This window comes from Arachis ipaensis, chromosome B7, assembly GCF_059453495.1.
Source record: "Arachis ipaensis isolate K30076 ecotype BB chromosome B7, ASM5945349v1, whole genome shotgun sequence".
Lineage (NCBI taxonomy): Eukaryota > Viridiplantae > Streptophyta > Magnoliopsida > Fabales > Fabaceae > Arachis > Arachis ipaensis.
In genome coordinates, this window is record NC_142442.1 from 121285666 (window position 1) to 121302812 (window position 17147).

Below are 17147 nucleotides of genomic sequence, written 5' to 3' on the forward strand. Positions count from 1 at the left end.
TTTCTGTGGTGTTTTCAAAGGGCAAGGGCAGTGGAAGATGACTCCAGTGTGTGGGTCTAGCGACAAAGCTTTGGCGAAGGATGAACAAAGGACATAGATGAGTAGGGACATGGGCGAGTTGCAGCAAAACCTGAACGACAGATCCGACAAGCTCTGACGGCCTTCTCTGACGACAATAGTAGCAACGCCGTTGCGTCCTTTTTCCTCCCTCTTTGGCTGTTGCGTTCTCTCCCTCTCTCTATCGCATTCTCACTCTCATTCTCATTTTCTCTCTCCTCTGCGAACTCCTCTCTCTCTTCGAACTCCCTGTCTTCGTGCACTGTCACGACCGAGGCTCCAACCAATAGCAGTGGCAGTGTTACGGCTTGGTGATGATGGATACTGCCCCTCCTCTCTCTCTCTCTCTCTCTCTCTCTCTGTGTGTGTACGCGTGTGCGTGTGTGAACAAAATTAGGGTTAGGGTTTGATAAAAGTAATAAAGGTAGTATAGAAATTTTGATAAAATTAAAGGGTAGGGTAGTAATAAAAAAAATCAAATGTAATTCATTAAAATTATTCCAAGAATACTATTTATTTATAAACTCATTAATTAATTTCTACCAAGTACTTTAATTTTAAATTAGAGACAATTTAACTAAATTCTTTTTAGTTCATAAAATCAAACTAAAAAAAATTTCAATTATTCAAATTAAATTATCAAACCCTCCTTATTTTTTTAACTCCTCAAACTTTAAATTTCTAAATAAGAAAATACCTAACTATTATAAAATTTAGGGATAAGTATTGTTTTGGTCCCTAACGTTGAAGGTCAAAATTGAAACCGTCCCCAATATAATTTTAGATTTAAAATCATCCTTAATATTTTTTTCGTATTAAAATCGTCATTTTTAATAAAATAATTTTTTAAAAGACAACAGTACCCCCAACCCCTATTACCGTTCATTTTGTTTTCCCTGCCACCACCCTTAATTCTGCATTCTCCACTATCGCCACCCCTTTATTTCCACTATCAGCCATCTGATCATTTTGCATTCTCCACCACTATTGTTCATTCTGCATTCTCCACCACCGTCACCGCCCCTATTTCCACTATCAGCTATTTCTTTCCACAACAACAATAACAACAGAACATACATTCAAATTCAAGAATCTATTATCAATAATAACAGAACATTCAAATCAATAATAACACAATATTCAATATTCAAAAAAAATTCAAATGAACATAGAAATCAACACATGCAGAAGCAGAAAGCAGAAAAAATCAACACAAACAGAAGACAGAAGCAGAAAGCAGAATCTAAAGCAGAAACAGATGAAGAAGTTCAAACACAAAGTCAAATCAACAAGCAGAAGAACAAATTTAATAAGAAGTAGAAGCAGAAACTCAAGCAAAAGCAGCAAGCAGAGGCCAGAGCAAGAACCACCGGCAGCTCGTGGACGACGGAGCGACGGCAGTTGGGTAGATCTGCGGTGGCAGCAACCTAACTCAGCCTCAGATTCCTCTCTCTCCTTCGCACGCCGTCCTCCTCGCGTCAAGCTCCCCTTCCCGGCGACGCACTCCACGGCAGCGGCAGAAGCATGCATGAACGGCGGCGACGTTTCTGGCGGCGGCTCGTGGGCGGACCGACGACGATGTATGTGTCACGATGGTGGTGGCAGCTATGGCAGCGGCCTCCTCCCCTCCACCAGTGCTCCCTCTCTCTTTTCAGATCTCCTCTCTCGCTGCTTCTGCTCGTGCTCGGTGGCGAAGGACCCAACGGTGGCGGCGATGGCCTCCTGCGACGGTGAAGGCCCGCGATGAAGGCGATGGCCTCCTCCCCTTCCCCCTTCGCATTTCCTTCCCCCCCCCAACCCCCACCCCCAAAAACGCGTTTCCTCCCCCTCCCTCAAAACGCGTTGTTTTCTTTTTTTTTTTAATTTTATAATTTTTTTTATTAAAATAGGGGTAGTTTAGGAATAAAATTAAAAATTTTATTAAAAAAGACGATTTTAATACGAAAAAAAATATTAAGGATGATTTTAAATCTAAAATTACATTAGGGACGGTTTCGATTCTGATCCTCAACGTTAGGGACCAAAACAATACTTATCCCTAAAATTTATATATAAAAGTCCTAATTAATTTTAAACTCAAATTATCATAAAATTTGATTTACTTACTCTTAATAAAATAATTTTCTAAAAATAAAATTTTAAACAAAAATAATAAATTATAAATAACTCATTATTTAACTTTTAAAAATTCAAGTGTTACATTATTAATAACATGATGTGAAGTACTCATTTTCCGGTAGTCAATTTTAATCAAAATACTAATTTTTATTTATTTTATTGGTTAAATTATGAAACAATACTAATATCATATTTTTATTGATAATTATAATAATAACATATCATATACAAATTATCACACATAATAATATTAATATACACAACATACATGAAACACGCGTGGCGCAGTCCCATATTTCTTGTAATCCACAAAAATTCTTTTGCAGGAATGATAGAGCTTTGTGCCGGTCCTGAGACGTATGGCTTCTCCCAGGCTTCTTGCACTTACCAAACTGCCAGCGTCAAATTCTTGTCTATAGTGAGAAGTTCATCACCCGTTCGGCCATTAAACTGTACAACACCACAATAAAAACAATATAAAAAATAATTTGTACTATTAATATTTATAAACACTAAATTATATTTAAATTATGCACTTTTAATTTAAATGTTGTAACATTAGTTTAAAATTAGGATAAATCACTCATTTTAATTGGTTTAGTTTCAATATTAGTTGTTTGTTCTATTATAACTTTCATTTTTCTAAAATGTCTTTATATAAATTGATATAACTTAAAATAAATTAATATAAGTGCACAATAAATTATTTTAAACAAAAACGATTCACTAGGACTGCACATATGTATATAATTTGATTTAGTGTGAGATGCCAATTTAAATAGGTGATTATCCTCAAAATTATATTTAAAAATTAAAATATATTTTTATTAGTATTTATAAACACTAAAATCTATAAATACCATAAATTTTAAACCCATATAAAAACAAATAAATAACAAAATAAAAATTCTCTTAAAAAATAATTGGGTTTTAAAAATAAAAATAATTAAATTTAATTAACATGAATAATTAAACAATTTTTTTTTAAAAAAAACAAAAAATATAGAGTAATCACCCAAATTAATTTTGGGACTTTTTAAAATTGGAGACTTTAGTCTCATAGATTTCAAAATACATAAAATAGTCCCCAACGTTTATCTTTGTTAGATGATCTAGTCTCTTTTTAATTTGATTCGAAGAATGAAATACAAAATTGTCCCGAAGAATTTAAAAGTCTCAAAACAGTTCTAAAAATTAAAAATTTTAAAACAGTCATTTTGATTAAAAGAATCAAATTGAAGAGAGATGGTATTGTCTAACAAAAATAAACGTTATGGATTATTTTATGTATTTTGAAACTTAGGAGACTAAAATGTTCAATATTAAAAATCTCGAAGACATTTTTGGATAATTATTCAAAAATATATAATATAATTAAAATTTAAAATTCAAATTTTTCATATAGTTTTAAATTAATGTTACAATATTTAAATTAAACGTCTATAATTTATAAGAAAGGTTAGTGTTTATGAATACTAATAAAAATAATAGAGTTTTGTCAAAAAAAATCATTAAAAAGAGGAAAGAGTTTCAAATAGAAAAAAAAGTGTCATCAAGGGTGTTTTTGTTCTCTTTTTAATGTTTTTCCCTTTCCCTTGTAAATTGAGTTTCTCTTTTTTTTTGTTTTTATAAGTCATGTATTGTAAATTTAATTTTTTTTTTTTTTTTGTCATGGACTAAGCCCAAAAATCCTACCCAAATCCCAAAACAATCCGCCCATCCAATTCCAAGTTCATCATCTCCCTCACGGGAGTTATGTTGTGGCCGAGAAGTGAACTCCAATCCATGGCCTCCATGAGAAGACTATGTTATCCACTTCTGGACTGAGCCAAGATCTGAAAATCAAGTTACAAATCGGTTGACGAGGCCCGAATCAGGTCACTCTGCTGGCTTCACTTCGGTATAAAGTTTCACCGCAGAGGTAAGGATTCCTCCTCTAGACTGACGCCAGGCTTGGCTGCCCAGATGATGATATTGGTGCTTCTCTTCGAAGAATGCATGCAACGGTGCGTAGTAGATCAGTGCATCACTTTTGACCCAATTGATTTGTAATTACTAAATTTGCTGTGGTATGTATTAATTGGTTAGCTTCTCTTGGAATCCAGGTGAATCCACATTTGTTAAAACTTTCCTGCAGTTCAAAGATATCTTGCAAAATCGGATCAATCTCTAGAAGGTTACTTTTTGATTTAATTACCTGTACCAAAGATAAACAATCATATTTAGTTAGTATCATATCTAGCTATAGATTTTTTGCCAAAATTAAAGCATTCCTTGTTGCTAATGCTTCTGCTGCAATATTGATACAACTCTGATTCTATCTGTGTTTTCCACAAGAAATCTTTTAAAGCTGTCCCTTGCAGCTACTGTTATTGCTCTATCACCAGAAGCTTCCTGGAAGGCTGCATCAACGTTCAGTTTCAACCAATTTCTTGGCGGGGGTCTCCAGATAATGCGCCCTACTTTAATTCTTTTATTCTCTGTTTGCTTCTGAACCCTTTCCTCCTTAATTCTTCTAATTTTCTGTAAAAGCCATTCTTCAAAGCTTGTGATGTGATCCTGAGAGGGACAATATTGACATTAGCTACCAAACCAAACTGCCATCGTCCATGAACATAGTAACAATGTATGTTCGATAGTCTCAGGCTCCATGAAACAAATATGGCACATAGGGGAGTTGACTATATTCCTTTTAAACAACCTTTCATTAACCGGTACTATATTATGCGCTACTCTCCAAATGAAACTTTTAATCTTTTGAGGAGTTTGGACATTCCATATCTCCTTCCATAATTCTTCCAAATTCATACTCGATAAAGCTTCTTCCATTCTGTTACCTTGGCTTTCCTTCTTAGCTATGTGATATCCAGTTCTGACACTGTAGCTTCCATCCTTTCTATATGGCCAGATAAGTCTATCTTCTCTTTTCAAAATGTTTGTAGGAGTCTTAAGAATTTTTTCTTTGACAATATCAGTAAAAATCCCTTCAATCTTCCTCACATCTCACCCTTCCCTTTCCTTCAAAAGTTCACTAACATAATTCAACTCTATTCCTTCTTGTCTTTGAATTTTTCCTTCGCCCACTACCCAATTATCATTCCAAACATTAATTCTTGACTCGTCACCCACACTTCATCTCCCATATCTGCGAAGAAAATCCCTTCCTTTAATTATACTCTTCCAAGCCCAAGATGCATTACTATAGCATTTCGCATTCCAAAAATCTCCATTGAAAAAATAGATTACCTTCAAAATATGTACCCATATTGAATTAGAATTTTCTATGATTCTCCAAGCTTGTTTTGCTAAAAGAGCTAAATTTTGGCCATGAAGATCCTTGAAGCCTAGTCCTCCATTTCTTTTACTTACACAAACCTTGTCCCAACTTTTTCAGTGTATGTCTCTTTCTTTTTTAGAATTGGCCCACCAAAACCTTGCAATCCTAGCATTTAATCTCTGACAGAATACTTTTAAAAATTCAATAACTGTCCTAGCGTAGCCAGGAATAGTTTGTATAACAGCTTTAATAAGGACTTTGATGAGCGGATAATTTATACGCTTTTTGACATTGTTTTTAGTATGTTTTTAGTAGGATCTAGTTACTTTTAGGGATGTTTTTAATAGATTTTGTGTTAAATTCACATTTCTGGACTTTACTATGAGTTTGTGTGTTTTTCTGTGATTTCAGGTATTTTCTGGCTGAAATTGAGGGACTTGAGCAGAAATCAGATTTAGAGGTTGAAAAAGGACTGCTGATGCTGTTGGATTCTGACCTCCCTGCACTCAAAGTGGATTTTCTGGAGCTACAGAACTCGAAATGGCGCGCTTCCAATTGCGTTGGAAAGTAGACATCCAGGGCTTTCCAGCAATATATAATAGTCCATACTTTGGCCAAGCATTGACGACGTCAACTGGCGTTCAACGCCAGCCTTCTGCCCAAATCTGGCGTCCAGTGCCAGAAAAGGATCCAAAACCAGAGTTGAACGCCCAAACTGGCACAGAAACTGGCGTTCAACTCCACAAATGGCCTCTGCACGTGCTACACTTAAGCTCAGCCCAAACACACACCAAGTGGGCCCCGGAAGTGGATTTATGCATCAATTACTTACTCATGTAAACCCTAGTGACTAGTTTATTATAAATAGGACCTCTTACTATTGTATGAGGCATCTTTGAACGCATTGTTCTTAGACCATAGGGGCTGGCCACACAGCCATGCCTGGACCTTTCACTTATGTATTTTCAACGGTAGAGTTTCTACACTCCATAGATTAAGGTGTGGAGCTCTGCTGTTCCTCAAAGATTAATGCAAAGTACTACTGTTTTCTATTCAATTCTTCTTATTTCTCTTCTAAGATATCCATTCGCACCCAAGAACGTGATGAAGGTGATGATAATGTGTGACGCTCATCATCCTTCTCCCTTATGAACGCGTGCCTGACAAACACTTCTGTTCTACATGAATTAAGCTAGAACGAATATCTCTTAGATCTCCTAACCAGAATCTTCGTGGCGTAAGCTAGAATGATGGCGGCATTCAAGAGAATCCGGAAGGTCTAAACCTTGTCTGTGGTATTCTGAGTAGGATTCAATGATTGAATGACTGTGACGAGCTCCTAACTCGCGATTGCAGGGCGTTAGTGACAGACGCAAAAGGATAGTAAATCCTATTCCAGCATGATCGAGAACCGACAGATGAATAGCCGTGCCGTGACAGGGTGCGTGAGCATATTATTCACTGAGAGGATAAGATGAAGCCATTGGCAAGGGTGATGCCTCCAGACGATTAGCCGTGCCGTGACAGGGCATTGGATCATTTTCCCGTGAGATGACCGAAAGTAGCCGTTGACAGTGGTGATGTATCACATAAAGCCAGCCATGGAAAGGAGTAAGACTGATTGGATGAAGATAGCAGGAAAGCAGAGGTTCAGAGGAACGAAAAGCATCTCCATTCGCTTATCTGAAATTCCTACCAATGTTTACATAAGTATCTCTATCCCTATTTTATTATATAATATTCGAAAACACCATTATCACTTTTATATCTGCCTGACTGAGATTTACAAGGTGACCATAGCTTGCTTCATACCAACAATCTCCGTGGGATTCGACCCTTACTCACGTAAGGTATTACTTGGATGACCCAGTGCACTTGCTGGTTAGTTGTATCGAAGTTGTGACAATTATGAATTAAGATCAGAGCACCAAGCTTTGGAGCCATTACCAGGATTTGTTCGAGCCTGGAGATCACAATTTCGTGCACCAAGTTTTTGGCGCCGTTGCCGGGGATTGTTCGAGTTTGGACAACTGACGGTTCATCTTGTTGCTCAGATTAGGTAATTTTCTTTTTATTTTATTTTCAAAAATTTTTCAAAAATATTTCTAAAATTTTCTCATCTGTTTTCGAAAAAAAAAAATAATAACAATATTTTCAAAAAAAAAATATATGTTTTCAAAAATAAATTATTCTATGGTTTCAGAATTTTTAAGAATGAATTCTAGCGTTTCATGAAGCATGTTGAAGCCTGGCTGGCTGTAAAGCCATGTCTCAATCCTTATACCCAAGAGAAGAGCTTCTTTATCTTTCTTAGCCAATTGGCTGTTGAATGTAAGGAATGTCAGGCGTGTCATGTCTGAGTTACATACTAAAGCTTGGCTGGCTATTGAGCCATGCCTGACCCTTTGATTGGAGCTTTAGAGCACAAGATTCCTGGAATTCATATTGAAAATTTTGGAATCCTTATTTTTCTTTTCCAAAATAGTTTTTCGAAAAATATAAAATAAAAATCCAAAAAAATTTAGAAAATCACAAAAATAAAAAATATTTCATGTTTCTTGTTTGAGTCTTGAGTCATATCATAAGTTTGGTGTCACTTGCATATGCATCTTGCATTTTTTCGAAAATATCATGCATTCATAGTGTTCTTCATGATCTTCAAGTTGTTCTTGGTAAGTCTTCTTGTTTGATCTTGATGATTTTTTGTTTTGTGTCTTTTCATATTTATCATATGCATTCTTGAATTCTTAGTGCGTAAGCATTAAAGAATTCTAAGTTTGGTGTCTTGCATGTTTTCTTTGCATTAAAAGTTTTTCAAAATTGTGTCTATGATGTTCATCTTGGCATTCAAAGTGTTCTTGGTGTTCATCTTGACATTCATAGCATTCTTGCATACATCACATGTTTTGATCTAAAAATTTCATGCATTGCATAATTTTCATGTTTTTCATAAAAATTTTAAAAATAAAAAAAATATCTTTCCTTTTTTTTCTCTCATCAAATTCGAAAATTTGGATTGACTTTTTCAAAAATTTTAAAAATCAAGTTGTTTCTCATGAGTCAAATCAAATTTTCAATTTGAAAATCTTATCTTTTTCAAAATCTTTTTCAAAATTCAAAATCTTTTTCAAAATTCATGATTATTTTCGAAAATTCCAAAAAAATAATTTTCAAAAACCTTTTTCTTATTTTATATCATAATTTTCGAAAATAACATAATCAATTAAAGTTTTGATTCAAAAATTTGAAGTTTGTTACTTGCTTGTTAAGAAAGATTCAAACTTTAAGTTCTAGAATCATATCTTGTGATTTCTTATGAATCAAGTCATTAATTGTGATTTTAAAAATCAAATCTTTTTCAAAAACTAATTTCTATCATATCTTTTCAAAAAAATATCTTCTTATCTTATCTTTTTCAAAATTTGATTTCAAAATATCTTCTCTAACTTCCCAACTTCTTATCTTTTCAAAATTTGTTTCAACTAACTAACTAACTTTTTGTTTGTTTCTTAACTTTTTCAAAACTACCTAACTAACTCTCTCTCTCTCTCATTTTCGAAAATATCTTCCCCCTTTTTCAAAATTTCTTTTTAATTTATTAATTATTTTAATTTTTAAATCTTAATTTTCAAAAATTACCAACATTTTTCAAAAACTATTTTCAAAAATCACTAACTCTTTTTCAAAAATTATTTTCGAAAATTCTCTTCTCTCTCATCTCCTTCTATTTTTTTATTTATCTACTAACATCTCTCCCTCATTCAAAAAAAAAAAAAAGGGATCTCTATTATTATTATTTTTCTGTGCCTTCTTCTTTGTCATATGAGCAGGAGCAAGGACAAGAATATTCTTGTTGAAGCAGATCCAGAACCTGAAAGGACTCTGAATTACAACTAACCAGTAAGCACCTGTTAGGAATTTTCAAACAAGAAGAGGAGATGGCAGCCGAAAATAATAATAATGCAAGGAGGATGCTTGGTGACTTTACTGCACCTAATTCCAATTTACATGGAAGAAGCATCTCCATTCCTGCCATTGGAGCAAACAAATTTGAGCTGAAACCTCAATTAGTTTCTCTGATGCAGCAGAACTGCAAGTTTCATGGACTTCCATCTGAAGATCCTTTTCAGTTCTTAACTGAACTCTTGCAGATATGTGATACTGTTAAGACTAATGGAGTAGATCCTGAAGTCTACAGGCTCATGCTTTTTCCTTTTGCTGTAAGAGACAGAGCTAGATTATGGTTGGATTCTCAACCCAAAGACAGCCTGAACTCTTGGGATAAGCTGGTCACGGCTTTCTTAGCCAAGTACTTTCCTCCTCAAAAGCTGAGCAAGCTTAGAGCTGATGTTCAAACCTTCAGACAGAAAGAAGGTGAATCCCTCTATGAAGCTTGGGAAAGATACAAACAGTTGACCAAAAAGTGTCCTTCTGACATGCTTTCAGAATGGACCATCCTGGATATATTCTATGATGGTTTATCTGAGCTATCAAAGATGTCACTGGACACTTCTGCAGGTGGATCCATTCACCTAAAGAAAACGCCTGCAGAAGCTCAAGAACTCATTGACATGGTTGCTAATAACCAGTTCATGTACACTTCTGAAAGGAATCCTGTGAGTAATGGGACGCCTATGAAGAAGGGAGTTCTTGAAGTTGATACTCTGAATGCCATATTGGCTCAGAATAAAATATTGACTCAGCGAGTCAATATGATTTCTCAGAATCTGCATGGAATGCAAGCTGCATCCAACAGTACTCGAGAGGCATCTTCTGAAGAAGAAGCTTATGATCCTGAGAACCCTGCAATAGCAGAGGTAAATTACTTAGGTGAACCTTATGGAAACACCTATAACTCAACATGGAGAAATCATCCAAATTTCTCATGGAAGGATCAAAAGCCTCAACAAGGCTTTAATAATGGTGGAAGAAACAGGTTTAGCAATAGCAAGCCTTTTCCATCATCAACTCAGCAACAGACAGAGAACTCTGAACAAAATACTTCTAATCTAGCAAACTTAGTCTCTGATCTGTCCAAGGCCACTGTAAGTTTCATGAATGAAACAAGGTCTTCCATTAGAAATTTGGAAGCACAAGTGGGCCAGCTGAGTAAAAGGATCACTGAAATCCCTCCTAGTACTCTCCCAAGCAATACAGAAGAGAACCCAAAAGGAGAGTGCAAGGCCATTGACATAAGCGCCATGGCCGAACCTGTGAGGAGAGGAGAGGACGTGAATCCCAAGGAGGAAGACCTCCTGGGACGTCCAGTGATCAATAAGGAGCTTCCCTCTGAGGAACCAAAGGACTCTGGGGCCCATCTAGAGACCATAGAGATTCCATTGAACCTCCTTATGCCCTTCATGAGCTCTGATGAGTATTCCTCTTTTGAAGAGAATGAGGATGTTACTGAAGAGAAAACTGCCAAGTTTCTTGGTGCAATCATGAAGCTGAATGCCAAATTATTTGGCATTGATGCTTGGGAAGTTGAACCTCCCTTGTTCATCAATGAACTAAGTGATCTGGATCAACTGACATTGCCTCAGAAGAGACAGGATCCTGGAAAGTTCATAATACCCTGTACCATAGGCACCATGATCTTTAAGGCCCTGTGTGACCTTGGTTCAGAAATAAACCTCATGCCCCTCTCTGTAATAGAGAAACTGGGAATCTATGGGGTGCAAGCTGCTAAAATCTCACTAGAGATGGCAGACAGCTCAAGAAGACAGGCTTATGGACAAGTAGAAGATGTATTAGTAAAGGTTGAGGGCCTTTACATACCTACTGATTTCATAGTCCTGGATACTGGAAAGGAAGAGGATGAATCCATCATCCTAGGAAGACCTTTCCTGGCCACAGCAAGAGCTGTGATTGATGTTGATAGAGGTGAAATAGTCCTTCAATGGAATGAGAACTCCCTTGTATTCAAAACTCAAGGACTTCCCTCTGCAACCATAGAGAGGAAGCTTGAAAAGCTTCTCTCAAAGCAGAGTCAACCAGAGCCCCCACAGTCAAACTCTAAGTTTGGTGTTGGGAGGCCACAACCAAACTCTAAGTTTGGTGTTGAACTCCCATATCCAAACTCTAAGTTTGGTGTTGGAGAGTTTCAACAAAGCTCTGCACATCTGTGAGGCTCCATGAGAGCCCACTGTCAAGCTATTGACATTAAAGAAGCGCTTGTTGGGAGGCAACCCAATGTTTATCTAATTCTTATTTTTATGTTTTCTTAGGTTAATGATCATGTGGAGTCACAAAATAAATAGAAAAATTGAAAACGGAATCAAAAACAGCAGAAGAAAAATCACACCCTGGAGGAGCATCTGTCTGGCGTTCAGCACCAGAACAGAGCATGGTTCTGGCGCTGAACGCCCAAAATGGGCAGCTTCTGGGCGCTGAACGCCAGAACAGGCATGGTTCTGGCGTTCAACGCCAGAAATGGCACACAAATGGGCGTTGAATGCCCAAAATGGCCACCAACCTGGCGCTGAACGCCCAGAGTTGGATACAAAGGCATTTTTACATGCCTAAGGGGTGCAGGGATGTAAATCCTTGAAAACCTCAGGATCTGTGGACCCCACAGGATCCCCACCTACCTCCACTCACTTCTTCTCACCACTCTCTTTCACACAACCCCATAAACACTCTTCCCTAAAAGTCCTTCACCAATCACCTCAATCTCTCTTCCCCACTAAACCTTCACCACTCACATCCATCTCCTCTTCCCCATAAACCTACCTCATAAACTCCACCTACCTTCAAAATTCAAAACCAATTTCCCACCCAAACCCACCCATATGGCCGAACCAATACCCCACCTCCATTCCCTATATAAAGACCTCCATTCTTCCTCAAATTCACACAACACACCCCTCTACACTCTACTTAGCCGAAACCACATCTCCCTCTCCCTCTCCATATTTCTTCTTCTTCTTCTTCTATTCTTTTGTTTATTGCTCGAGGGCGAGCAATATTCTAAGTTTGGTGTGGTAAAAGCATAGCTTTTTTTTGTTTTTCCATTACCATTGATGGCACCTAAGACCGGAGAATCCTCTAGAAGAGGGAAAGGGAAGATAAAAGCTTCCACATCCGAGTCATGGGAGATGGAAAGGTTCATCTCCAAAGCCCATCAAGACCACTTCTATGATGTTGTGGCCAAGAAGAAGGTGATCCCTGAGGTCCCTTTTAAACTCAAAAGAAATGAGTATCCGGAGATCCGACATGAAATTCAAAGAAGAGGTTGGGAAGTTCTAACAAATCCCATCCAACAAGTCGGCATCCTAATGGTTCAAGAGTTCTATGCCAATGCATGGATCACCAAGAACCATGATCAAAGTAAGAACCCGGATCCAAATAACTATGTTACAATGGTTCGGGGGAAATACTTAGATTTTAGTCCGGAGAATGTGAGGTTGGCGTTCAACTTGCCATACATGGAAGAGAACGCACGCCCCTACACAAGGAGAGTCAACTTTGATCAAAGGTTGGACCAAGTCCTTATGGACATATGTGTAGAAGGAGCTCAATGGAAGATTGACTCCAAAGGCAAGCCGGTTCAACTAAGAAGATTGGACCTCAAGCCTATAGCTAGAGGATGGTTGGAGTTTATTCAATGCTCAATCATTCCCACTAGCAACCGGTCTGAAGTTACTATAGACCGGGCCATCATGATCCATAGCATCATGATTGGAGAAGAGGTGGAAGTTCATGAGATTATACCTCAAGAACTCTACAAGGTGGCTGACAAGTCCACCACCATGGCAAGGTTAGCCTTTCCTCACCTCATTTGCCACCTATGCAATTCAGCTGGGATTGACATAGAGGGAGATATCCTCATTAAAGAGGAAAAGCCCATCACTAAGAAAAAGATGGAGCAAGCAAGAGAGCCCAGTCATGGAGCTCAAGAGGCGCAAGAAGCTCATCACCATGAGATTCCGGAAATGCCTCAAATGCACTTTCCTCCACAAAACTATTGGGAGCACATCAACACCTCCCTAGAAGAATTGAGTTCCAATATGGGACAACTAAGGGTGGAACATCAAGAGCACTCCATCATGCTTCATGAAATAAGAGAAGATCAAAAAGCAATGAGGGAGGAGCAACAAAGACAAGGAAGAGACATAGAAGAGCTCAAGGACATCATTGGTTCCTCAAGAAGAAAACGCCACCATCACTAAGGTGGATTCATTCCTTGTTCTTATTTCTTCTATTTTTCGTTTTCTATGTTATGTGCTTATCTGTGTTTGTGTCTTCATTACATGATCATTAGTAGTTAGTAACTATGTCTTAAAGTTATAATTGTCCTATGAATCCATCACCTCTCTTAAATGAAAAATGTTTTAATTCAAAAGAACAAGAAGTACATGAGTTTCGAATTTATCCTTGAACTTAGTTTAATTATATTGATGTGGTGACAATGCTTCTTGTTTTCTGAATGTATGCTTGAACAGTGCATATGTCTTTTGAAGTTGTTGTTTAAGAATGTTAAATATGTTGGCTCTTGAAAGAATGATGACTAGGAGACATGTTATTTGATAATCTGAAAAATCATAAAAATGATTCTTGAAGCAAGAAAAAGCAGCAAAGAACAAAGCTTGCAGAAAAAAAAAATAAATAGGCGAAAAAAAAATAGAAAGAAAAAGAAAAAGCAAGCAGAAAAAGCCAAAAGCTCTTAAAACCAAGAGGCAAGAGCAAAAAGCCAATAACCCTTAAAACCAAAAGGCAAGGGCAAATAAAAAGGATCCCAAGGCTTTGAGCATCAGTGGATAGGAGGGCCTAAAGGAATAAAATCCTGGTCTAAGCGGCTAAACCAAGCTGTCCCTAGCCATGTGCTTGTGGCGTGTAGGTGTCAAGTGAAAACTTGAGACTGAGCGGTTAAAGTCAAGGTCCATAGCAAAAAAAAAAAAAAAAAACACAAAGAGTGTGCTTAAGAACCCTAGACACCTCTAATTGGGGACTCTAGCAAAGCTGAGTCACAATCTGAAAAGGTTCACCCAATTATGTGTCTGTGGCATTTATGTATCCGGTGGTAATACTGGAAAACAAAGTGCTTAGGGCCACGGCCAAGACTCATAAAGAAGCTGTGTTCAAGAATCATCATACTGAACTAGGAGAGTCAATAACACTATTCGAAATCTGAAGTTCCTATAGATGCCAATCATTCTGAACCTCAATGGATAAAGTGAGATGCCAAAACTATTCAAGAGGCAAAAAGCTATAAGTCCCGCTCATATGATTGAAGCTCTGTTTCATTGATAGTTTGGAATTTATATTATATTCTCTTCTTTTTATCCTATTTGATTTTCAGTTGCTTGGGGACAAGCAACAATTTAAGTTTGGTGTTGTGATGAGCGGATAATTTATACGCTTTTTGACATTGTTTTTAGTATGTTTTTAGTAGGATCTAGTTACTTTTAGGGATGTTTTTAATAGATTTTATGTTAAATTCACATTTCTGGACTTTACTATGAGTTTGTGTGTTTTTCTGTGATTTCAGGTATTTTCTGGCTGAAATTGAGGGACTTGAGCAGAAATCAGATTCAGAGGTTGAAAAAGGACTGCTGATGTTGTTGGATTCTGACCTCCCTGCACTCAAAGTGGATTTTCTGGAGCTACAGAACTCGAAATGGCGCGCCTCCAATTGCGTTGGAAAGTAGACATCCAGGGCTTTCCAGCAATATATAATAGTCCATACTTTGGCCAAGAATTGATGACGTAAACTGGCGTTCAACGCCAGCCTTCTGCCCAAATCTGGCGTCCAGCGCCAGAAAAGGATCCAAAACCAGAGTTGAACGCCCAAACTGGCATAGAAACTGGAGTTCAACTCCACAAATGGCCTCTGCACGTGCTACACTTAAGCTCAGCCCAAACACACACCAAGTGGGCCCCGGAAGTGGATTTATGCATCAATTACTTACTCATGTAAACCCTAGTGACTAGTTTATTATAAATAGGACCTCTTACTATTGTATGAGGCATCTTTGAACGCATTGTTCTTAGACCATAGGGGCTGGCCACACGGCCATGCCTGGACCTTTCACTTATGTATTTTCAACGGTAGAGTTTCTACACTCCATAGATTAAGGTGTGGAGCTCTGCTGTTCCTCAAAGATTAATGCAAAGTACTACTGTTTTCTATTCAATTCTTCTTATTTCTCTTCTAAGATATCCATTCGCACCCAAGAACGTGATGAAGGTGATGATAATGTGTGACGCTCATCATCATTCTCCCTTATGAACCCGTGCCTGACAAACACTTCTGTTCTACATGAATTAAGCTAGAACGAATATCTCTTAGATCTCCTAACCAGAATCTTCGTGGCGTAAGCTAGAATGATGGCGGCATTCAAGAGAATCCGGAAGGTCTAAACCTTGTCTGTGGTATTCCGAGTAGGATTCAATGATTGAATGACTGTGACGAGCTCCTAACTCGCGATTGCAGGGCGTTAGTGACAGACGCAAAAGGATAGTAAATCCTATTCCAGCATGATCGAGAACCGACAGATGAATAGCCGTGCCGTGACAGGGTGCGTGAGCATATTATTCACTGAGAGGATAAGATGAAGCCATTGGCAAGGGTGATGCCTCCAGACGATTAGCCGTGCCGTGACAGGGCATTGGATCATTTTCCCGTGAGATGACCGAAAGTAGCCGTTGACAGTGGTGATGTATCACATAAAGCCAGCCATGGAAAGGAGTAAGACTGATTGGATGAAGATAGCAGGAAAGCAGAGGTTCAGAGGAACGAAAAGCATCTCCATTCGCTTATCTGAAATTCCTACCAATGTTTACATAAGTATCTCTATCCCTATTTTATTATATAATATTCGAAAACACCATTATCACTTTTATATCTGCCTGACTGAGATTTACAAGGTGACCATAGCTTGCTTCATACCAACAATCTCCGTGGGATTCGACCCTTACTCACGTAAGGTATTACTTGGATGACCCAGTGCACTTGCTGGTTAGTTGTATCGAAGTTGTGACAATTATGAATTAAGATCATAGCACCAAGTTTTGGAGCCATTACCAGGATTTGTTCGAGCCTGGAGATCACAATTTCGTGCACCAGACTTCCTTTCCGGCTTGGTTTAGGAGCTTTTCTTTTCATCCTTCGACTTTTTCCATCACCTTCTCCTCTATCCAATTCAGAGCTTTAATTTTTTATCTGTCCCAAATTCATGGCAACCCTAAATACATTTTGGATTATCTCAATACTTCATTCCTAAGATTTTCTCTAAGTTAACTCTGGTTTGTATGGGTACTTGACTACCAAAAATAATCCCCGATTTATTCAGATTGATCATTTGACCTGATGCCTCTGTATACTTATTAAGAATCAAAATGAGATTGTAAATTTTCTCCTCTTTTACTTCTGTAAAAATAATACAATCATTCGCAAACAGAAGATGAGTGATTGGAGGGGCTAAGGTGCGATTTTGAACCCTAAAATTTCCTTTCTTTCTCTTGCTTGCTCCATGAGAATAGTGAACACTTCAGCCGCAATTATAAAAAGATATGGGGATATAGGATTGCCCTGTCTCAGCGCTCTTTCAGGTATAATTTTACTAGTGAGCCTCTTATTCATTCTAACCTTATACGTAGCACTTCTAACACACTTTATTATTAAGAAAATCCACCTCTAGTCAAAACCAAAAGCTATCAATGTAGCCTCCAAAAAATTTCACTCTAATCTATC

The 17147-nt window shown here is 37.6% G+C and overlaps 1 non-coding gene across 1 annotated transcript; it reads right to left on the reverse strand.

The window, feature by feature from the left end:
• Positions 1-9786: 9786 nt before the first annotated feature.
• On the reverse strand, positions 9787-9894 carry LOC148553929 (small nucleolar RNA R71). The gene has a single exon (XR_015893237.1). It is a non-coding gene; the product is annotated as a small nucleolar RNA R71 (small nucleolar RNA).
• Between the last annotated feature and the right edge of the window lie 7253 nt (positions 9895-17147).